The sequence below is a fragment of the Nannospalax galili genome, unplaced genomic scaffold, assembly GCF_000622305.1.
Source record: "Nannospalax galili isolate Female #2095 unplaced genomic scaffold, S.galili_v1.0 scaffold934, whole genome shotgun sequence".
In the NCBI taxonomy this organism is placed as follows: Eukaryota; Metazoa; Chordata; class Mammalia; order Rodentia; family Spalacidae; genus Nannospalax; species Nannospalax galili.
In genome coordinates, this window is record NW_008334762.1 from 108,846 (window position 1) to 133,652 (window position 24,807).

Consider the following 24,807-nt stretch of genomic DNA (forward strand, 5'->3'; position numbering starts at 1 on the left):
GTCTCATTTCTCCCCAAACTGTATCCTGACTCCAAGGAATCCCCAGTCACAGAAAGGAAGGCCTAGTTGAGTCCCATGGTGTAACCTAAGTTGCTATCACCATAAATCTGCATAGTTATTGGAGAGCTCTTACAACCATATATGCACATTTCAAATTCAAGCCTGTAGTGGAGGTGTAGTTTTAAAGAAATGATTATTCTCCCTGGTGTCCAGTCTTGAGGGATTCAAAAAGACAACTGCAGCTCTCTCCAAAGGATAGGGGCCTTGTGAAAGGGATATGGAATTTATCAAGCACATTGATATAGGTAAGGACTAGGTGTTATATAAGGTCAATATTAAAGACATTTGCTTTCCAGGAGTTAAAAACCACAAGGGAAATTTGTAGAAACTCGAGTCTAATTAAGGTTTGTACTTGAAACTCGCTATTCTCTGCAGCATGAATATTCCTGAGCTTTTCCTGGTAAAGACTAGGCTGGCAGGTAAACATGCATGAAGACACATGGTCCTGGGAGTGCATGCAGTTTTAATGAGTGACAGAACTGCCTCCCTAGAAGATATATGAGGAGTTGAAGTGACAGCCTTGGTGACTGCCTCTTTGCCTGCCTTTACTGTTATGAGCAGTCTTGGGGTCGCTGAAATCCAAGCACTGTGGTGTTGGCCGGATTAGGTAGATTATAGGTTTACCTTCTGGCTGTTTGAATGGAAGTGGTATTTGTGGTCCTTTTGGGGGGCATCCGTGGCTTTTCTTCCTCTTTTTTTTTTTTTTATTTATTATTTTTATTTTATGTATATGAGTGTATTGCTTACATATATGTAAGTATACCCATGTTGTGCATTGCCTACAGAGATCAGAAGAAAGTGTCAGATTTCCTCGAACTTGAGTTACAAACAATTGTTAGCCACCATGTGGGTGCTGGGAACCAAACCTGAGTTTTCTGCAAGAGCAGTCAGTACTCTTAACCACTGAGCCATTTCTCCAGTCCCACATATTTTTTTAGTATTTCCTATTTGTTGACATATAATAATTTATAATTGCCTTTGATCATCCATTTTCTATTATCCATTTGAATTCCTTCTTTTTCTTCTCTAACCCCATTTATTTGGGTATTGTCTCCATTTTTCTTAATCTAATGAAAGATTTTTTTTTCTCTTCAGAACACTAACTCTTTGATTCATTGACTGTATTTCTTTCTAGTATCCATTATATATATATAAAATGTGTTTGTGTGTGCTTATATACAACATGTATATATGATGTATTTTTGTGCATGTGTATGTTTGTGAATGTAAGCATATGCATACCACAGTGTGTATATGGAGGTCACCAGACAACCTCAGGTGTTGGTCCTTTCATTCTACCTTGCTAAAGACAGTCTCTGTTGGTTTTCTCCTATGTCTCAGGCTAGCTGGCCAGCAAGCTTCTGGGGATTGACCTGTCTCCACTTCCCATATCCCCACAGGAGTGCTTACAGATGCTCACACTACTGCATCCAGTTTTCACATGGGCTTTGGAGATTCAAACTCAGATCTCATGCCTGAGTGGAAAGTTCTTTTACCCACTGAACCGTCTCCCTAGGCCTAATTTTGAGTTAGGTTTACCCTTGCTTTTCTAGATTGTTGAGGTGCATTGCTAAGTCGTTTGTTGAAATCTTCCTGTTTTTGTACTTGAAGGGCTGTGGCCAACAAACTTCCCTCTTAGTGCTGCTTTCATGTGTCTCCTAAGATTAGGTCTGTTGCAGTCCATTCCCCTTAATGTCAATAAAATTTTTAATTTCCTCTTTTATTTCCTGAATTTCCAATTTTCATCCAATAGCATTTTGATAAGTCTCCATTGATTTCTATGTTTTCTGAAGACTTTCTGTGACAATGATTTTTACTTAAAGTTTGATTTCATAATCTCAGAGGGAATACATGATCTGACTTCAATATCTCTGAAATTTTAAAATTTCTTTTGTGACCTAGTATGTCCTACACTACAATATTACCCATATGTCAAAGGAAACAATTTGTAACCAGGTATAGAGGCTTGTGCTTCTAATCCTGTCACTAAAGAAATTGAATTAAAGGGATTGTTGGCTCAATGCTAGCCTGAGTTATATAGCAAGACCCTGTCTCAAAAAGGAAAGAAGTGCTGGGAAGACCATTCAGTGGATAAAACACTTACTATGCAGGTATGAGAACAAGTTCAGAGCTCCAGAACTCATATATATGCTGGGTGGGTGTAGTGGATTGCCTGTAATCCAAGCTTAGAGGATGCCTTGAGCAAGCTGCCTAGCTAGACAGCCTAACTGAGGATCTCCAGGTTCAGTAATTTACCCTCAGTAAATAAGGTAATGAGGTAACTGAGGAAGACACCCAGTGTTTACCTTTGGCCTCCACATGAGTGTACACACACACACACACACACACACACACACACACACATAGCCACATATATGTACTCCTACACACATGCTACATACCCTGCACACAAACTATACACATATACACATGTAAAATAAAAAGATGCTGTCTGTTCTGTAGTTGTTGTATAAAGTGTTTTATAAAATTAGCTAAGTTATTTCTTAAATCTGATGCCTCATTTTTTATTCTATTTTTTAAATTTTTCTTTATTATTTTTATTTTATGTGTATGAGTGTATTGCCTGCATGTGTGTAAGTGCACCTGTGTCATGCAATGCCCATGGAGGTCAGAAGAGGGTGTTGGAGCTGGAGTTATGGACAGTTGTTAGCTGCCATGTAGGTGTTGGGAATCAAACCCAGGTCCTCTCTAAGAGCAGTCAGTGCTCTTAACCACTGAGCCATCTCTCCAGCCCTCTCATTTTTTTTAATTTTTGATGAAAGTAAGATGTTAAAGTTGGGGATGGTTAATATTCATTGTCAATTTGTTTGCATTTAGAATCACCATGGAAACACAACTGTGGGTGTGTCCATTAATCTATTTCCAGAAAGTTTAACTAAAGAGAAAAATCCCAACTTTGATGTGGGTAGAACCATTAATAGGTGTAGTCACAGTGGATAAAAAGGGAAAAGTGAGCTGAGCACCAGCATTCATTTCTCTCATCTTCCTGACTGTACATTCAATGTGACCAGCTGTCTCAAGCTCTTGTTTATATGACCTCCCTGCCATGGTGGCTTCTATTCTCAAAATGTGAGCCAAGAACAAACTTTCCTTAAGTTGTTGCTGTTTTGGGTTGTTGCTGTCCTTTTTGTCACAGGAATGAAGAAAGTAACTAATATAGGAAATTGATACTAAGAAATGGGGCCATGGCTGTGATAAACTTTTGGAACTGCTTTTCTAGAAAAATGTGGAAGAATTGTCAGCTGATGGCTAAAGAAGTCCTATAATATTACAGGTAGAGCTTAATGGGCCTTTCTAGTGGGAGTTTAGAAGACCAGACTGCCATGAGAAATGTAAACAATGGAGACTGGACAGATGAGGTTTCAGAAGGGAATGTAGAACACTCTCAGGAACTTGGCTCTATGCCAAGCTATATTGTAAAAGAATCTGGCCTCACTCTGTCTGTGTGCAGAGAACTTGGTAGAGGCTAAATTAAACAGTAATAAGCCATTTTTTTATGGAAATCTCAAGAGAGTATTGTATTCAGGCTATGGCATAGTTCCTGGTCACTGACCTTATCAAGGTTTACAATGAAGAAAGCAGTACCAAGAGCAAAGGGAAATGAAAACCATTCTCTTCAATGTGGAAAAGAGAGATTTTAAAGTTTTAGACAAAGTGGTTGTTGAGAGTAGGAAAATCAAAGAGAAATCTCCTACTCTGAAGTAGGACAGTAAGAAAGGTACCTTGAGGTCAAGACCCCGCCCATTAAAGTCTCCATCTTGTGAAAAACCAAATTCACTTGAAATAAGCAGCCTAACCTAGGAATGCCAACTAAGGAGTTCCCCATTCAAAAAACTACCACCTAGAAAAGCATTTTCCTGGGGTCAGCCCAGATGACACACAAAGGTCATCACATATGAAACTGTGGTCCAGTGTAGCTAGGCTACATCACCACCTAACATCAGAGCTTCACAGCATTGTCCACATGGTACTTGTTTATAGGCATTTCAGATGCGAAAGAGAGGGAGATAGCTTGTACCACAGTTCTGGAAAGCCTTTGAGTCCAAGAAACATAAAGAAAGGCCCTATTCTCTACAAGGAGGCTAAACTACTGTGTTAAGCTGTGAAGATAAAGCCTAAGTTTCGAGGGATATCTCAAGATGTTGGAGATGCAAGGACTGTGGAACATTCACTTTGTAAAGCTACATACACATACTAGAGCAGGTCCCAAAGAGAGGTTGTATGTGTTTCAAGAAACAAAACTGGAGGGGCAGGATTACCAAGCTCTTTGGAGCCCAGATGACTCCAACAGGAGCTCCAGATGCCAGTCATGAAACTACAAGATTTGTTGTTTTCCCTTTGGAGTTTTTGTTTGCTTGGTCCAATGTTTCTTTGCTCTGCACCCATTACTCCCTTTTGAAATGGGAAAGTTTACTTTATGGCACTGTAATTTGAAATATGTAAATTTTTAGTGGGGTTCATAGTTAAGAGACTACCTTGAGTCTCAGAAAATACTTTAGACTTCTGAGGAGTGTGGTGATTATTACAGACTATGCCAACTTTGAGAGATGGAATAAATGAATTATAAGATATAAATTACTTTAGGGACCAGGAGTGTGGTGTTATAATTTAAAATGAGTTATTTGAGTGTCAAGTTGAGAAGGGGTGGAGTTGTGATGGTTAATATCCTTTGTCAGTTTGATTAGATTACAATCACCATAGGTGTGTCCATGAGAATGTTTCCAGAAAGATCTAACTGGGGGAGGAAATTCTTAGTCTTAATTTGGACAGGACCACTGATGGAATGAATGGGCTCCCAGAGTAAATAAAAAGGAAAAGGAAGCTGATCACCTGTGTTTCTCTTTCTCTGTTTCCTGGGAATGGATTCAATGAGACCAGCTGTAACAAGCTCTTGCCACTATGGCTTCTCAGTCATGGTGGACTGGACTCTCAAACTGTGATGCAGAATAAACCCTTCTATCCTTAAGTGGCTTTTGTCTGATATTTTGTCACATCATCAAGAAAAGTAACTAATAAAAAGTCTCCAGTTGTTTTTTTACTGTATGCTCTTTCTCCTTTTAGACCTAATAATGTTTGTTTCTTAAAATTGGGTGATGTAAGATGAACGTACATTTACAACTGTATGCTATTGAATCTCATTGAGCTTAATATTTCTTTTAAATTCATTTGTTATGAAGCAAAGTTGGAGTTATTAAATGAAGTTTTAATATAGATTTTAACCATATGGGTTAAAAGAAAAGAAAGGTACTCAACAAGAAAATAAGACACATCAGAGATCATGGGTGTGGGTTTCTCTAAGAAAGAGTCATCTACTTTAAATTCTTTCTCATGAATTTCTTTCTTTGAGATCTGTTACCAGAGAGTTATGTTGTTCTCTGGGAGGCATCATATTTGTTAGGGTTCAGATCTACAACAACCCCCTCCCCGATGCAGCAGGGCTTCACGGTTTTGCAAGCCCCCTGAGAATGCAAAAACTGAGTTAATGAGCACCCTAACCATCTGCAAGACAAGATAAACATATTCTCTACACCTTTTGACCCAAGACCCAATTACTGCACAGAGCCACAGGATGCTTCCCCTTTGATTATCTTAAAGGATAAATAGAGTCTCTATACCTTTTGACCCGAGAGCTGATTACTGCAAAGAGCCTTTTTGGCACAACCTGCTTCCCCTTTGATAATCTTAAAAGACAAACAGGCCTCTGCACCAGACTCACAGATGTAGGAACTATCTCAATACAAGCTATTTCCTCTGATAAGTTCACAATGTATTGACCCCTTATCCCATAACCCAGATCCTGGCTAACGGAAAAGGATGGAAGGGGGTGGTTTGACAGAGGCTATTCTCTCCTAATAAGCCCTGGGCTCTCTCTCTGTCTCTCTCTCTCCCACCTAACTTTTTAAAAAATATTTTCCTGCCTTCCACATCCCCCAAAACCCCCTATAAAAACCCCCAGCCAACAGCCTGTAAACAAGCAGTGCCTCTATCTTGAAAGGGAACTGTCCTGTGCGGTTTTCAATAAACTCTGTTCCGTACTCTATTCCACTGGACTTTTTGTCTGTGTCCTGGGCTTTCTCCTCATTGATTTGATTTACCTATCAATATTGTCTTTATTTTTTTCATGTTTCTTGGTTTTCCCTTGACATTTGTTTATCTGATGAACCAGCTGACTCTGCCTCACTGATAAATGAACCTTCATAGTAAATGCCTTTCTCCCACAGATGTTTCTTAGGGAATCTTTTTATGTGATGTTGACTTTGGTTCCAGCCTCATACTATGATGTGGATTCTTTCCAGATTTTTATGCTACAATTAATGACTTTGGCATAATTCAATCCATGGGCTCATCAAAGAAAGTCATAACATCTGAGTGAGGACTCACATATGCAAAGGGAGGAGTGACTTATGTTAGCATGGTATACACAACAAAGGGGACAGGATGCATTATGTGTGGTCACTACAACAGTAACAATGGATGTACCAGTTGGGAGATGATGCAGAGTTGAGTCAGCTATGGAAAAGGGCCTTTGGCATTAACAGCCTCTGAACCAGAAGGGGACTAGAGCACCTACTCACAGAACAGGCAATGGAATGAGCCCACACTCAGTACAGAAAGAGACAGAAGAGAGAGCCACAGTGACCTCTCTGTGGCATTTGATTGGAGCCTTGACAGTGTGGCATCCAGATAAGGCATGGAAGGAAAGTGGTGGAAAGGACTGGGTGACTACTTGCTTTCAATTGTGGCATTAATGCAAAATGCATGTAGATTGCCACACACCCTCTGCCAGCAGGAAAACATGCTCTGTTCCTCACTGAGCTCAAAAACATGTTTCCTATAATGCAGGACATTATGTGGGCTTGGGTGTTGGTTTCACCATTTCTCTGGTATGTTAAGTTCAGTTAGTGGGGCAGCAACACTCTGTGCTATGTGGTAGGATGTCTATGGACTCCCAGAGAGGGTTATGCAGGAATTTCTGTATGTTCCATTCCCTTTAAGCAGTATGAATTTAGAAGTACTTCCTTTTATGATGGTACATAACTACAGCAGCTGGCATCTGGAGATGGAACAGAAAACATGAAAGAAGGTGTAACTTCCTTCTTCCTGACAAAGCTACTCTGCGATTCCGGGTGGTTTCCCTAGCTGAACTGAAGCTGGCAATAATTGTGGAAACTTCCACTAACTATGATCATTCACTTCAGTGCTCATGAGGTTACTGAGACTACACAATCCATCCCATCCTTTCCCCTGCAGAAGAGGTTTCCTTCCTCCAACTGGGAGCCAGGTAGAAGTTGTCAGGGCACTTTGTTATTTTTCTGTGATATCAGTGTCATCATCTGTGGTTGACTAGTCAGTCTTGCTAACTTCCTGCATTCTCCCATGCTCATTCACCTCAAACGCAGCTGTCTATGTGTTGTTTTGGCTCTTCTTTATAAAAGATGAGTTGAGTCCTGGGCACCTCTGCTCATTCATCTTCAAATCTCGCTATAATCGCTATTTTTACTGGGGCTTTATTGAGTTCTATTTTCCTTCTGTCAGTGCCCAAACTTCATTTTATTTTAGCTTATTATTTATTATGTTAAAGTACCTTTGTAAAATCAGTTACTTATCGTGTTGCCATTATAAAATTCCTGACAAAAGCAACTAAGACTCGGTCAGGGAGGTCTCAGGGCTGGGAGCTCCTGTAGTAGGGTCCACTCCATTTGACCACAGGTCCCTGCCGTGCCTGGGTTCACAAGCACCATGAGTCAGGACACCAAGGTGGACCTGAAGGAGGTAGAGCTGAACGAGCTGGAACCCAAGAAGCAGACCATGAATGCTTAGGCCAGGGCAGCAGTGGCCAGAAGAACCGGCTGGTTAAGATCAAGGCGGCCGAGAACAATGCTGAGATAGGGACAAGTTCACCAGTCTGTCCAAGGAGGAGCTGCTGATGGTGGCAGGCAGCCCTGGCAGGGTGCACACCCACTGGGTGCTGTTGCTGCTGCTGCTGCTGCTTTTCTGGCTCTGCTGGCTAGGCTGCTGGTGGGCGCCATGGTCATCATCATCTGGGCACCACGCTGTCGTGAGCTGCAAAGGCGGGGGCACAAGGGCGCCCTCTACCTTGTGGGTGACCTTCAGGCCTTCCTCTGCCGGAATGCCAATGGGAGAGGCATAGCTGGGCTGAAGAAGCATCTGAATTACCTGAGCACCCTGAAGGTGGTGGGCCTAGTGTTGGACCTAGTGTTGGGCCCAGTTCACGAGAACGGGAAGGATGAAATCAATGAGACCAACTGGAAACAGGTTGACTCCACTTTGGGCACCTCAGACAACTTTGAAAGCTTTGCAACAGCCGCCAAGAAAAAGCACATTCACATCATTTTGGACCTCACTCCTAACTACCGTGGCCAGAATCCATGGTTCCGCACCTTTCAGGCTGACACTGCAGCCACCAAAATGAAGGAAGCTTTGAGTTTTGGTTGCAAGTTGGTTGCTGCCGGGTGCATCCTCATATTTGACTGAGTGGCAGAATATTACCAAGAATGTCAGTGAAGACAAGCTTTTGATTGCAGGGACTGACTCCTCTGACCTGCAGCAAATCCTGAGCCTACTTGAATCCTCCAAGGACCTACTGGTGACTAGCTCATATCTGTCAAATTCCAGTTACACTGGGGAGCATACAAAATTCCTGGTCACCCAGTATCTGAATGCCACTGGTGCAGCTGCAGTTTGTCTCAGGCAGGTTGCCTGGCATCCTTCCTACCAGCCCAGCTCCTCCGACTCTACTAGCTGCTGCTGGTAGATCAGCTTGCAGGCAGCTGCTCTTCCTGGAGAGCCCATGGAGGCCCCATTCATGCTGTGGAATGAATCTAGCCCCTTTCCTAACTCTGGGCCTGTAACTTCCAACACGAAACTGAAGGGTCACAAAGAAGACTCCAGCTCCCTCCCTGCTGCTGAGTGAGGAGTGGGGTAAGGAGCAGGGACTTCCTTGCACTCTGCTCTGCATCTGGCCTCTTCTCCTACTTTGCCACTGGGACCAGAATGAGCCACTGGGACCAGAGTGAGTGTTACCTGGTGGTGCTCAACTTTGAGGATGTGAGCCAGTTCACCAAGCTAGGGGCCTCCAACCTACCAACTATCAGCCTGCCAGCCAGCACTAACTTGGTACACAGTACTCACCCAGGTCTTAAGGAGGGCACATCCATGGAGCTAGATAGCCTGAGTCTTGATCCTCATGAGGGGCTGCTGTTGTGCTTCCCCTATGTGGCCTCACCCTACCTGTCTAGGACCTACCACCCTCTCTCTCCTTGCTCCAGGCCTTTTGAGTTGTGGTTTTTCTCTCCTTTTTTTTTTTAAAAAAAAACTTTTGCAGATTACATATGAATCCTCAAGCAGGGATTTTTTGCTTTCAAATAAAAGTCACCCCTACCTGGGGGTGGGGGAGCAATTTAAGAAGGAAAGACGTCTTTTGGCTCACATTTGGAAAGGCACAGACCATGGTGGGGGGACGTTGGGGGAGGGAGTGTTTATGGTTCAGGAACTGGAGCCAGCTGGTCATTTGCATCCACCATTAGGAGTGGAGAGCAGTGAGTGCCCGTGTGCTGCTTGTTTTCTCCTAATTCAGTCCAGGGCTCCAGTTCATGAAATGGTGATGCCTGACAGTTAAAGTGGGTCTTCCCACCTCAGTGAACCTAATCTAGATAATCCCTCATAGGCATGGACAGAATCTTGTCTCCTAGGTGACTCTAGATAATGTTAAGTTGAAAGTATTAACCAGTGCATATTCCAATAAGGAATATTATTGCAAAGGAACAGGTATTAATGATCATTTTAGGGGAGCCTATAGGAAAAGTGTGTTATATCTACTTTTTCTCTATTTGTTGTTTAATTACTGTCTCAAGATTATACAGCCCAGTATTTAATGAGATTCTCAATTATAACTATAATTTTAATCACTATATTGAATAAATCTATGAAATTTTGACAGTTGATACATTTTCCACTTTCTAGCGTAATGTTCAAATATTAATTAGGACTATTTTACTTTTTGTTGTTAGAATATTTTACTGTGTAAACTTAGTACCCAAGTTGGGAATTTCCAATTAGGCCAAATGTAAACTCCTTATATATTTTTTTTGGAACACACATACAATGTGCCTATTATATATACATACTAAAATATAATGTACTATATATGCTCTTATAACCTATTTCATTCTATTTATTTTCTACTCAATATTTGAGTTTTGAATCACTTAGTAATCCAAGGCTAGCCATATGCTTGCCAGATCTGCCATAAGCTCATTACACAAGTTTGACTTGATTTTGATTTCAGCATCGTAAGTGTCTAATGAAGCTGTCTTTCCCCAAAGGAAATCTTAGTTTGAGACCTACAGTGAGTGTGAGGACTGAGCCTGCTCCCCATCCTCCCCAACAGTTCCTGATGGTTGGGCCTCCCACCGTCAACCAATGAGAAATACTCAAGTTGAACCTATCTGTACAGAACAACTTATGAATGCTAAAATCTTTCCACTTCAACTAGAAATATTATTGCTTTGTACAGCTGTGATTTAGTGTCTTACACCCTCACTTTGGTCTGTAGGAATCCCATTACCATTTCTTACTGGTCAGGTACCATAATAATGACCTCCAATTTTTGTTTAACTAGGAATACCTAATTTTCTCTCTCATGTTAGAAAAACAGTTTTGTCATGTATATAGAATTCTTGATTAACTAATGCTTTATTTTTCTTTTAGTACTTTAAATATACCATCTTACTGACCCATGGGTATCAACATTTCTGATAAGATCTGGACAGATAATATCTGTTCTGGAGGATGTTGAATGTGATGAATCATGCTCTGGTCTGCTTTCAGCATTTTTTCATTACTTTACTTTCTGCCAGTCAGATTACTAAGCATATTGAGTGGGTCTGGCGTCTTAGACTTGTAGATCTGTGTATTTTATCAAGCTTGGGACCATATGGGGAATTTTTTTCTTTTCAAAGACTCCTTGCCTCTTAATTGTAAAATCCTTTGTATTTTTTCTTACACTCTTTTATTGGTCAGCTTCATCCTTTTTCATGTTTTCTTCAGTGCTATGTATTATTAAGATGACCATTTTACTGTCTTGGTCTAATAACATAACAGCATGACATTATACAGCACAGCACAGCACAGCATAGCATATTAGAGCAAATATTTGAAATATAGCAAATATTTGAAAAGGGGGGGACAGAAAAGTCAGTTAGGGAAAGATGTGTAATAGAGGAAGCAGAGGGCTGGGGTGACAGATAGGAAGTGATGAGTAGGAACCTCAGGTAGGCTCTCAAGTATTTAAGATAAGGAACAGGCTCCTGGAGAGTATACCTCTGGGAACATTGGATGGTTGCCTGGTGAAATCAAATCTGGATTTCTGATCTCCCAAAACGTGAAATAATGAATTTCTGCTGTGTCAAGCCACTAATCTTACAGTGATTTATCACATCAGCATTAGAAAATTAATATGATATCAACGTCCATTATAAAAAACAATCCTAGGATCTTAATCAATGTTTTATTTCTTAATTAAGATGTGTATTGTTATATATTGGGATCTCTTTATATAATTATTACTCCAAGATGACAGAGCAAGATCAGGGAAGCTGATTCAGAGACTCTTGCAGTCAAATGCACAGTCCACTACCTGTACCCATCAATCTGTTTACATCCCAGTGATATAAAGGAGTCACTTTATCATACTCAATGCCATGACAAAGGGTTTGCCATGTGCAGGCAGTAGACAGAAAGTAGAGATAAACAAATATTGGGTGAAACATGAGAATTTCACATAGAGCTAAGATCAGAATCTCGTCATATGCTTAAGTCTCAATGACTCAGTTTCCTCATTGTGCTACAGTCTTTTAAGAGGCCCATGTAAATGTGACCACTTATGCAGTATGCTCAGCTCCAATCAATGAAAGTAATTGTTTACAGACTTGAAAACCTTGCAGGTTCCTGTCAGGATGAGCACTAACTGATGTTTCCCTGCAGGAGTGGCTGCACAGGGTGACCTGCAAATAATTCAGCCTGAAAAATCAATTTTAGTCACCGCTGGAGAGACAGCCACTCTGAACTGCACTGTGACCTCCATGCTTCCTGTTGGGCCCATTGAGTGGTTCAGGGGAGTTGGGCAGAACTGGAAGATAATATACAGATTCACAGGAGAGCATTTTCCCAGAGTCACAGGTGCTTCAGATGTCACAAAGGGAAACAACATGGACTTTTCCATTCGCATCAGCAACATCACCCAAGCAGACGCTGGTACCTACTACTGTATGAAGTTCCAGAAAGGGGCCTCTAATGAGAGGATTCAGTTTGGACCTGGGACCACATTGTTCATTGGTGGTGAGTGTAGTGCTGTTTTCCTTCATCTCTGGTGTATGCTAACACAATGCCTGTCAAGCAGCAACTAAGAAGCAGGTGTGATGGTGGTGCTAATGTCCATGATCAGACTTCACCCCAATCACAGATCAGAGCAGCCAAGAACTGCAGCAGACCCGCTATTTGCTAGAGGCTCCAGTTCTAGTTAGTGGAAGGACACACTCTTACAGGCAGTGAAGGTTCTGAATAGAGCTGACCCATCCCTTCAGAGACAGATCCCATGTGGGTGATGTAGGGTTCCCAGGTGAGGAGGCAAGGTGCTCACTTTGGACTTTCTGACAATCACACAGTATTCTCTCTCTATGTATTAGTTCTCAGATTCTCTCCACAGAAAAGACATTCAGATAATCCAACCCAACCTTGTTACAGATGTGAGGCCTGTCTCCCTGGGCAGGGCCATGCCCAGGAGCTGTAGAAATCTGACCCAAAACCTAGATATGATGCCAGATCAGCCTCTTGTTTCTCCAGCTAGACACAATGTCTACACTGAGGAGCTAGTTGTGCAGAAAGTACTGACTCAAAGCTTATTAACTTTTTTATATTTATTTAATTATTTAGTTAGCTAATTATTGTATACGTGAGTGCACTCAGGTGTGCAGGCATGTGTGTGCCATGGTACATATTTGGAAGTCAGAGGACAACTTGTGGGACTCAATTCTCTTCCTACTATGTGATTTCTGAGTATGGAACTCAGGTGGCCAAGTTTGGTGGCCCATTTCATTATCCACTGAGCCATATCTCTGGCTGAGTCAGATCTTGAACTGAGACTTTGTCTAGATGCCAGTTATCATCAGTTCCCGGGGGTTAAGGATGCCCCTCACATTTCAGACACTGAGGCCCAATGATGATTGGCACACCTCTCCTAAATGCCATCCACATCCTTATTCCATAAAGGAACAGAGAACTGTTAGTAGAGCTGTCATAATACAAGTCTTTGATGTTAGATGCTTTATTTGTTTCAGTTTTTAGCTAATGAACAGCTGGAGTGGATTACCTTATATGGCTGTCTCTGAGGAAGCAGAAGACATATGGAGGAGACCTGCTGGGTCAGATAGTGAATGTACTTTAGTTTAGAAGGATATTGCCAGTTTTGCCTTATAAATGTAATAGCATCAAGTACCTTTCTTTCTACTCACCGAGGCAGGAGGATAGCTTCATCCTGACTTTCAAGCATCAGCAGTAAGGACATTGAGGTTCCCAAGCAATGCATCATTGCCTAGGCAACCTCAGCCTAAGACATCTGCCCAAATAATAACCCAGATGACATGAGGGGGGTACTAAGGGACAGGGAGGTAGGGCATCCCAGATGTTCCATCTTTATGATGGCATTTGGCTGTGGAGGAAGGTCTACTTCTTGACCTTTCACATTTGATGATACTGAAGTTCAGTGAAGACCCTGACTTGTGAGAAGGTGGAGCCATCTGACTCACAGATCTATTGTCCACGCCTCACACCATTCTTGCCAAAGCACAGAAATGCTACAGTCTTCTCTTGACACCTGATTCTGTCTATGCGCCAGGAAGAACCCTAAAAAGATGACAAAATTAGCTATTCCTATGGGATATCCTCAGATCAGGAAGTTCATGTCACTGTCCTAGAATGTCTCTGCTGCTCTGTTCTAAAGGGTCCTATCTCAACATCTGGGGTCCTAAAAGCTGCTTTCCCAAGCATTGCTGATAAGGGTCCTTCTCTGAGCAGCAGTCACAAAACAGACTTGCCCCCTGCCTCTCAGTTTGCCTTATCTAATCTGTCCATGAGAAGAGGAGGTTGGCAGATACTATAGGGAACCTGAGGCCCCTGGGAACAATACCCTCTCTCTTTGCTGGGCTTCCAGGAGGAGTTTCTCCTTAAAAATCTTGATCTCAGATTCTCAGAGCATAGGGTTTCCTTATTGCCAAATCGAGAGAGAGAGAGAGAGTCTCAGAGTAGAGGGTTTCTTTTTCGAAAACGAGAGAGAGAGAGAGAGAAAGAGAGAGAGAGAGAGAGAGAGAGAGAGAGAGAGAGTGTTAGGGCTTCAGAAATAAGGAGACTTTCTGTGTTGAAGGTCCAGAAGGCTTGAGGGCACAGAAAACGACCTTTAGGAAACATAAGAAAGGAGGAGACAGGGCTCCTGTTTCTGTCAACCTTGGGTTCCTCATCTGTGAAATGGTGATGATCTCAGTCCTTGTAGAAGAGGGAAAGGTCTGAGGCCCCTTTGCAAGTTACATGGCACAATAACATGCCCAAACCCAGATGCCGTGTAACATTCATGAGACACTGAGTCATCCTACTGACCCACTGACTTTCCTGCTATTCTATTTCCCCTTATGTAAATGTGCATCCTGCATTCTCCATCCCAGGGTGCTGGAAGGACAGAGAGAATGTCTAAGGAACAAAGCTCAGGAAACCATGCGATGAGAGAACCTTGCCTTCTCTGGAGTCTTCCATGTCTCTTCTACAATGGTGATAGTCACAGACCCCATTCAAGGTTCTGTGAGGGAGGAGAAGCCATGCACAAAGCCCTGGTTTGTCACATCAGGGTCACTAACAGGAAGCAGTACTATAGTGGTCTACGAAAGAGAGTATGGAGCCCAACAGTCTGGGCCAGCATTCCAACTTGGCCATTCTGTGCTCTGGGACCTGGGACAAAGCCCTCCACACAAGTATCTTGCATGATATTCTCTTCCTAATAATCAGAGCTGAGTGCATGGCTAGACTGAAGGAGTGAACTCCTGCAGTACGCTAGAAGCACCTGACAGGAAAAGTCTCATCATTGTGAGCTGTGCCACTAAGATACATGTGACCTTCCACAGTTCACATTCCCTCTGCAGGCCTCGTTTGTCTGTGTGTTTGTGGTAGGAGTTGATGGCTCTTTCCCTGGCTTGTACTTTGGAATCACCTGGGAAACTAAAAGAAATCCCAGAACCTAAGCTCTACTCTAAAAATTCATCTGTAAGTGTTCTGATATGGGTCTGAAGCTCTGAAGTATGTGATTATACCACAAATCCTACAGCCACGAGGGAAATTTCATTTATTCCCTGGCAAAGCTGCAATTCCATGGTGTTGGGGGGTAGGGGAACTTCCATGCTTCAAAATAGCATTCACTGGGCACAGCTCCATGAGGCCAGGGACACTTCTCAAAGAGCAGCCCCCAAGGCTCCTGAGGGCTTATCAGGACAGAGCCCCATTCAGCCCTAACCTCACAATCCCATATTACAGAGGTCTGTATCAGGTTCTGGTCCAGCAATATATTATATTCATCACAGAACCTCCTGCATGAGTAACACAAACTATCACTGAGAACTCTGCCCCTCCTCCCTTCACAGAACCCCCAACTGTCCATAAAAACTTCTCTGGAGGAAATGGCTATGATCCTGATTACGTTTTGAAAGCCACTGACCAGTCCTGAGGGGATCACTAAGTAAAAGGGTGTCACAATGTGGGAGCTTCTGCTCTTTCTTATGAGAGGTTTTCATATGAGTAGTAGGAACGGGCTAAAGATTTGTCCATGGATATATTGTCCATGGATATATTGTACTTCTCATGGCAAAGAAATTAATGGTCTCAAAACTAGGAATGGCTGCAGTGGTAGGAGGTATTTATTAAACACTTACCATAGTCAGGCACTGGGCACTGCCTTCATTCTTACCTTCCCAGGGTAGTGTTTTTAGCCAGTTCTTAGAGAAGAGGATACCAAGGCCCACTAGATAAAGAACAGGAACTAAGTGAACCACCTGTAGTGGGTAAAAAGAGTTCTGCTCATACCGGTACTGTGTAGGGTGACCACCCACAACCCCTCTGACCCTAATGCTACAAAGTATCTCATACTAGGAACCCTTCCCCAGACAGGTAGGAGGACCAATGGGATGAGAACAAAATTGGGATGGTCTGAAACTCCTGATAAATAGTGACCAAATACATTCACTTATCCCTTGCTGGTATTTGGATAACTTGACTGCAAATGATCAAATTTCCCTGTGAAACCCTCTAGACCTCAAGAAATCTCCAAAGTTTTAAAGCAATTAGTTCAGTTTCCCTCTGGGTTTAGAAACAATCTCCTTATTCATTTCACACTGGGCACATTGTGGAAGGTGGTATTTTCTGAGAAATTTTTGCCCACTTTGTCTGTGGTGTCAACCTTCTGCTGCAGAGTTGCCCAGAATGTGCCCTCATTGTCCTTTCTGTGTCCAGGATTTAGTGTGATGCTCCTGTCTCAATGCTGATTTGGAAACTCTGCTGTTTCTTTTTCACTTCTACAGTCTTGCTAGAAAAATTCCAATTTTTACTGACTTTTTCCAAGGACTAACTCGTTTCAGTAATACCTATTGCTCACAGTGTTCTATCCCATTGATTTTTCTACTGTTTTTTCTTCATTATTTCATTCACTCTGTTTGTTTCTGATTTCTTTTGGATTTTTCTTTGTATTTCCTTGGAGTAAGAATCAATTCCTTTCATGGCGTAATGCAGAGAATTCCCTTTCTGGGGCTGGAGAGATGGCTCAGCAGTTAAGAACTCTAGCTGCTCTTATAGAGGACTGGGATTCAGTTCCCAGAATCCACATGATGGCTACAACTGTCTGTAACTCCAGTTCCAGGGGGATCTGACATCCTCTTCTGTCCTCTGTGAGTATTGCATGACAGGAGTACACTTACAAGCAAGCAAAACATTCATACACATAAAATAAAAAGAAAAAAGAAGAAAAGAATTCCTTTTCTGTAGATAACCAGTTGGCTGATAATTTAATTTTGATAATTACACCTCTATACCAAGCAAATCCTTAACACTGACCACCAGTGCTGGGGATTTCATAACCAATTAGTTCTGATCAGATTCCAAGTCTCACAAAATCTTCTCTGAGGACCACTCCAGGTCAGTCTCCCAAAGAAACACACTCTGAGGTTAAAGAAGGGAAGCAGGGCATTCTGCAGTGCTGTCAGCATCCACACAGGCAGAAGTGGCAGGCTGGCAGAGGGTGCTGTGCCCATGATGCTGGAACAACAAAAGGCACAAGGGCTCCTTAGAGATGGATGGTGGGATGGTTGCTTAGAGTTCTTTGAAATTGAGAGAGGAGGCTGGGAGGAAGTCACATTCTCAGTTCAGTCATACTGACTTGTAGGTTGCAGCCCTGAAGGAGTGAACTTGAGAAATGCTGATATTCAACTGAGAGAGCCATAGAGTCATTCTGCCACAAGCTGGGGACCCAGCAGCCCAGCAGCCATACAAGGTGATACCCCCAATTCTTCCTAATAATCTGGGAACTCTATTACCATTCTTAAAACATTTTCATCTTTAATCTTTGCTTAATTTGAAAAGTAAAAACATCTGATTATAAACATGCAAAGATCAAATGCCCACTTCTCCAGATCCACCTGTGAACAGGAGAAAGATTTCAGACGTCATCTGTACCAGAGTGGAGGGGTGAGATATTTGGGTGTCTTTCCATCTATCCCATGCCATCCAGGTATGAGACCTGTTCTCTTAGTTCACCTGGATGTTTCTCAGCCAGTGGTTTCATTGGGTCACCTGACCTCAGAGCCTAGTATCATCCAGAATACCCTCCATCTCCTGTTTATAACTGTTCCCTGTGGCCCTGAGACGTTATCCGAGGACACTATCACAGGGATCATCCTAAAGAACCCCAGTGAGGAGCTTCTCTATACCCCACTAATTTTGCAACCCTCCTAATCACTGTAGGCCTGTTTCCTCATCAGTATAAAGACAATACTCTGTGAGCCATGGTATATGAGGTTCAAGACTAACACCCAGTGCCATGGGTCACTAAGCACTCTCACCCCTTCCCTTTAGTATGACAATCTGGTGCCCTGAGGCAGGGCTGGGGAATGAAGGAGAAACAATTTTATTGTGGTTTCTCCCTTGAATAGGGACAGCCATGATATGGCACAGGTTCAAAATCTCCAGAGACTTAAGGGCTGCAGGTATTCTACAGGGCAAGTTGAGGTCATCTCTAGCTGGGGAATGGGCTCCAGATATCCCCTCTAATGATTCCTTCTGTCTCTTGATTTTCAGTACAAAAATCATCATCTATTGTGACCATCCTTGTAGCTCTGCTCCTTGGCCTCAAGATGCTGTTGGCGATTGGTGTCTCTGCTGTCTACATCCACAGGAAGCAGAATGCTTGACTGTAAGTTGGGATGAATACATGTAGGACATTCAAAAGACTTATAGAAAAGGGAAAAGGTCAGCAGGAGGAGTAGGTCACCTCTCACACAGCACTAGGATCTGTGGGGTCTGGAGACTGTGATATAATGTTTGGGATTCTCGAGAGTTAGAAGGAATCTTTTGAGAGGTCCCTAGATCCTGAGAGATGTGTGGGTACTACAGGAGGGGCTATGTCAAAGATCACCAGGATGGCCACAGAGTCCTAGAGGACCTGGAGGACATGGGTCAAGGAGTCGTATGAGTGGTATTGGCATGGTTATTCATCTTTGAGGCATCTATAGATTAGTGAAAGCCAGGGGAATGATTTTTAGAGGCTTCAGGACTATTATTAGTCAAGCCGCCTCTATGAGCATAACAAAGACAGGGAGAAAGGCAATCATAACTCTTGGAGGAGTCTGTGGAGGCAATCTTATGACATGGTCTTCTCATCCACTCAGGACAGGCATACTCCGAGGAGACAACACCAGGGACATCATAACTTCCAGGAGACAATTCAAAGAAGATGAGAGGGATGTTAAAGGGATGTGATTCTCACAGCTCCTTTCTTCCTCCCCTGCCAGAGGGGACTCTCAACCTCCACAATCACCTTGATTGAAGGTGCCCAGCCTGGAGCTAATGAGAAGGCTTGGACTCCACTTGCAATGACTGCCCTCCTAGGCCAGCTGCTGTCCTGTGATTCCCGATTGCTCCTCTTCATAGGTCTTGACGACTCAGAGTCAGATCTGTTGTAGGGACCCTGGGAACTGTCCCTGGGCCCTGCCTCTGGACCCTATCCTAGAATTTGAGGAGTGTTCTGGGTAGCTTTAGTTATCAACCTAACACATCTGGGTAGAGGGATCCTCAATTGGCAGAATCACCTCCATTGGATTGGCATGTGGCCATGTCTATGGGGCATTTTCTTAATTTTTTAGTGATGTGGGAGGGCCCAGACCACTGTGGGCAGTGCCACCTCTGGGCAGGTTGTTCTGTATTGTATAGCAAAGCAGGATGAGCAGGGGCCAGGGGAGCAAGCCAATAAGCAATGTTCCTCCATGGCTTGTGCTTCAGCTCCTGCCTCCAGGATCCTGCCCTGAGTTCCCCTTGGGTTCCCACAGTGATGAACTGTGACCCAGGAGATGTAAGATAAAATAAATCATCCCCCCCCAGGTTGGTATTGGTCAAAAGTGTTTTGTCACAACAATTGGAAAAAAAAGAACAAGGAGCAATCCCTTTCTGAGCACATCAGGAGGTCTCTTGCCCATGGTCATGGGATTGGCCCTCACCACATGCCTAGTTCAAGCTAATCTGCCTTTTGGAAAGTTGGCTACTACCCCAACTTTCAAGCCTTGTTTATATTCTCAAATGAGATTCTGCTTTTAGGGACAGAAATTATTCTTTCCCCTCTCTACTCAAGCATCCTGTACCTTAGACCCCTCCACTAAAATCTACCCTACCTTAAATGTGATAGAATGGGAGATTTTCTCTTACCAGAAATATTGCCACCTTGGTTCATCATGGTGGAAATGCCTTGACAGTTCAGAGTTGGAGACATTTTGCTTTCTCTTTCTTCTCTTATATTCCTACAGTGATGACTTTAAGATGTGTATATGTACCCTTGAGATGGTGACTATCCAAAATTTGAGCCTGAAAATACTTAGTGCAGGTGTGTAATGCTTGTTCTAGTCTATCATGAAAATACTCTTGTGATGGACAATTTCAAGCCACAAACATTTAAACTCCAGAAATAACAACCTTGACAACATATCAGGCCAGTCCAACTGTTCACCCATACTCATTATTATATACATGGTCTGACACCCAAGACTCACCTCCCCTGAGCTGTCACCCCAACCATATCATTCCCCCTATAATGTTGCTACATCTTCTACAGGCTCCCAATTCAATGACAAGGAATGTTTTGAGAAACTGTTAGATAGAGTAATTTTTCTATTTCTTCCCAATATATCCACATAGCTCTATGACAAGAAGCACAGGCCAACCTGGTATCACAAATTAGGAGCTATGAAAACCACGGCACAGAGCAGCTTAACTGTCTGTCCCAAGAAGAGACCTGATTTCTTCATCTGGCCTCTTCTGAGTGACTGATTCCTTAAAGGGCAGAGTTCTGGTCTAACAACCACCATATGTAAATTTCACTTCCCTCACTCTGGCTTTCCAATTCCTCTCCACCTGATCAAAGCTTTTCCTTAGCACTCATTAACATCTGTGTTATATTACATGCAGGCAGTTCTCACTCTCCACAGAAGAGGATTTAAGAATAGCTGCACACTGAAGCCCTTGGAACCATCTCAATATTCACTTGGGAAAATCATGAGCTCTATGATTTTTTCCTCTTAACTGTCACTTGAAAAGTATAAGGAAGTAAAAAAAATAGCAAAACAAATATTCTTAGTAAGCTACAATTTGAAATATTATGAATATTCAGAGTTAAGGTGGTGATATGCCTCACTAAATAAAGGCACTTGATGCTAAGCCTGACAACCTGAGTTCAATCTCAGGAACTCACATAGTTGAAAGACAGAAATGACTCCTGCAAGTTGTCCTCTGATGTTTACAACACACATACACATGTACACACATAGATAAATAAATAAGCAAATGTAATAAAATTTTAATTAAACATTCAAAATTATAATGTTTTCTTTTTGGGAATTCTTTTTTATTTATTTATTTTTATTTCATGTACATGAGTGTTATGCCTGCAGTGCCTGTGAAGGACACAAAAGAGCGACAGATCCCCTGGAACTGGAATTATAGGCGATTGTTAGCTGCCATGTGAGTGCTGGGATTTAAACCCAGGTCTTCTGCAAGAACAGCCAGTGCTCTTAACCACTGATCCATCTCTCCAGCCCCTATTGTGAAAATATTTCAAGAATAATGGTGCTATCAATTTTTTCTTGCATCATTATGATGTGTAACAGTCACCTTTTCTCCTTTGTTGAATTATAACCCTCTTTCATAGGTCTCGATCCATATCCAGTAACTCAAATTTTTTATTTATTATTTTTATTTTATGTATATGAATGTATTGCTTGCATGTATGTAAGGACACTTATGTCATGCAATGTCTTGGAGGCCAAAAGAGGGCATAAGATACCCTGGAACTGGAGTTATGGATGGTTGTTAGCCACCATGTGGGTGCCGGGAACCAAACCCAGGTCCTCTGTAAGAGCAGCCAGTGTTCTTAACTGCTGAGCCATCTCTCCAGCCCCTGAATCCACTAGTTAATTGCTCACATATTCACTCCTGGGATTTCTCTCCAATACTTCTTCTAATGTGTACTTTTAGATGCTGTCACTTTCTCTAGAAAAGCCTTCACCTTATCACCAATACGTTCTTCCCTAGTTCCCCTGACTGCCTAGGTGAGGTCTGCAAAATTGTGTCAGTGACAACATACCAGTCAAATGTTTATCCTTTTTTCATTCCACTAGCATTCTGCTGGCATCTCAGGACCAGCAGTAACACTATTGACTTTACCACACAGCCTTACTTGATAAAAATTCCATCTTTCAATTTTTTATTTCTGTGGTTGTGTTGTCCTGCGGTTCATCACTGTGTAACAAGAAGAAAAAACAGCTTTCAGTTTGATACGCATGTGAAAACCTAGAAAGATATCCACAAGGCCCAGCCCATTACCACTAAATTCTAAAACAAGTGATGTGGTTCATCACTAATGGTAATGAACATTTTCAGTGGACATGTTGATTTGTGAACTGTTGAGTCAGCATTGAAGCTTGTGTTTTGTACAACTTATCATACAGCTACTGTGCTCAGAGAAATGTGAGCCTTGTGTTGGTGGGTTGGTGTTATTTAAATTATGACAAATTCTTACACATTAACATAAAAGTGAGAGCACTTGCATTTGTCTAGTTTTTACATACAGTGTCAATCCTAACCAGGAAAGGACTATCCTAGCCTCAGTGCCAGTGCAGTGACTGCTATACAACAGGTGTGAAATGATTTTGTAAATAAATGAATTAACTATATCCATGAGGATATTGAATCTTATTAAATGTTCAGTTTAAGTATAAAATATATCTTTGCTTCTGTTGTATCATCAAGCTAATTCTCCAAAGGATACTATATCATCTTTGAATTATAAGATCTCATAAAACAAGAAAACAAGAGTCAGTTAGCTTTTGGCTAGTGCAACAAGATACCTGAGATAATGTTCTCATAAGAAGGAATGGCTACATTTGACCATGATTTCAGAGATTTTAGTCCCTGCTCAAATGACCTTGCTGCTTTTGATCCCATGGTGAATCAGCATCTTATAGCAGCAAGGAAAATAAGGAACAAAAGGTCTACAATCTCCTCTGAGGGTTATATTAATTACTTTTCTGTTGCTGTGATAAAACAACATGACCAAGGCAATTTACAGAAGGAAGATTTTATTTGGGCTTAAGATTCCTGAGGAATTAGAGTCCATCATGGCAGGAGGCATGGCAAGAGGCAGTCAGAGCGAAAGAGTGAGCACTCACATCTTCAAACACCCACAAGAAGTAGAGAGAGAGCACCTGGAAGTGGGGCAAGGCTGTGAACTCTTCAAGTCCACCCCCAGTGATGCGCTTCCTTCAGCTAAGCCGCACCTCCTAAAGGTTCCATGACCCTCCCCATACAGTGCCACCAACAGACCAAGTATTCAAATATTTGAGCCTATGGGAGACATTTCTGGTCAAACCACCACAAAGGCAGAGTGCTAATAACTTAAACCCTCTTACTAGACCCTACCTTTTTAAACATAATTTTTCATCTGTTTGATTTTAAATATATTTATTAATTGAGAATTCTATACAATGTATTTAGATCATATTATTCTTCACTCCTCCAGATCCATCCCCATCTCCGTACCTGCAGAACCAAGTCTAGCAAGTTGCCCAGTGACCTCTATAGATGCACCATAGCATGTGCACCTGTTTTGGGTCAAATAAGAAATGTCCCTCATAGGCTTACATACTTAAACACTTAGTGCACTGTTGGTGATGCTGTTTCAGGAGGTTATGAAACATTTCAGAAACGGAGTCTTGATGGAGGAACTACATCACTAGGGAAGGCTTTGAGAATAGGCAGCCTCACTTGGCTCCTAGTTCACTCCTCTGCTTCCTGTGTGTGAATGGAGATTTGATCTCTCAGTTTACTGCTCCTCCACCATGCCTGCTGCTTGCTGTCATGCCTCCTGGCCAAGATGAGCTCCTAGCCCTCTGAAACCATAAGTCAAAATAAACTATTTTCTTCATAATCCTTTTGGTCATGGTATTTTACCACAGCAACAGAAAAGTAACTAACACAGAACTTGGTACCAGACAGTGGGCTGTTGCTATGAGGATCCTGAGCATGTTAGATTTTTGTTGTTGTTGTTTTTTGTTTTGTTTTGGTTTTGAGGGATATGGAAGACTTTGAAAATTTAGACTAGAAAAGTAGTTGAATACTATAAGCAGAGTTGAACAGGCCATTCTTGTTCTATGAGGATCCTGGAAGATATTAATTCTGAGAGTAATGCAGGAGGTAGAAGCTCATCTCATGAGGTTTTAGAGGGGAACAGGATCTCTAGCAGCAACTGGGCTAGGGGCCATTCTTGCAATGTTTTGGTGAAGAACATTCTGGCTGCCTGTGCCCATGACCTAAGAACTTACTTGAATCTAAGTTATAAAGTAATGGATGAATTTCTTTGGAAGAGGAACTTTCAAGACAGCATAATTTTGAATCTGTAGCTTGGTTATTATTGATAACTCAATAATGAAATAGAGTAAGTAGGGAAGAAATAAAAGCAAAATGTACAACTTGGAGCAGAAAAAAACACCAGAAGGCTTAATGTTGCATCCAAGGTACATGTTGTATAAGAGACTGTAATTATTAAAGAGATTGGTGTTGTGAAAGAGAGGCCTCCTGCTTTGTACTAGAACAATGGAAAAAATGACCTCAGAGCAAGACGCCACCCAGCTAAGCTTCCAACTTGTGAAATGAGAAAGCCTAAGGGGTTGCTTGATCCTAGAAAGAAATTGCTTCAACACAAAAGCTGATGTTAATGTGGTTCAATTGGGGTGATTGTAAATCCCAAACTGCCAGCCAACTTGGGATTGTCAACCCCTTGGTACTGGATTTAGTTGCAAGAGTGAGGAGGGTCATGGGTTCTTCCTCCAGGTTGTCAGAGAGTCAAAGTAATCAGGCAAC

The 24,807-nt window shown here is 42.2% G+C and overlaps 1 pseudogene; it reads left to right on the forward strand.

Annotated features, from left to right (window-relative positions):
* Window positions 1–7,821: 7,821 nt before the first annotated feature.
* Window positions 7,822–18,596, forward strand: LOC103731157 (annotated as a pseudogene).
* The last annotated feature ends 6,211 nt before the right edge of the window (window positions 18,597–24,807 follow it).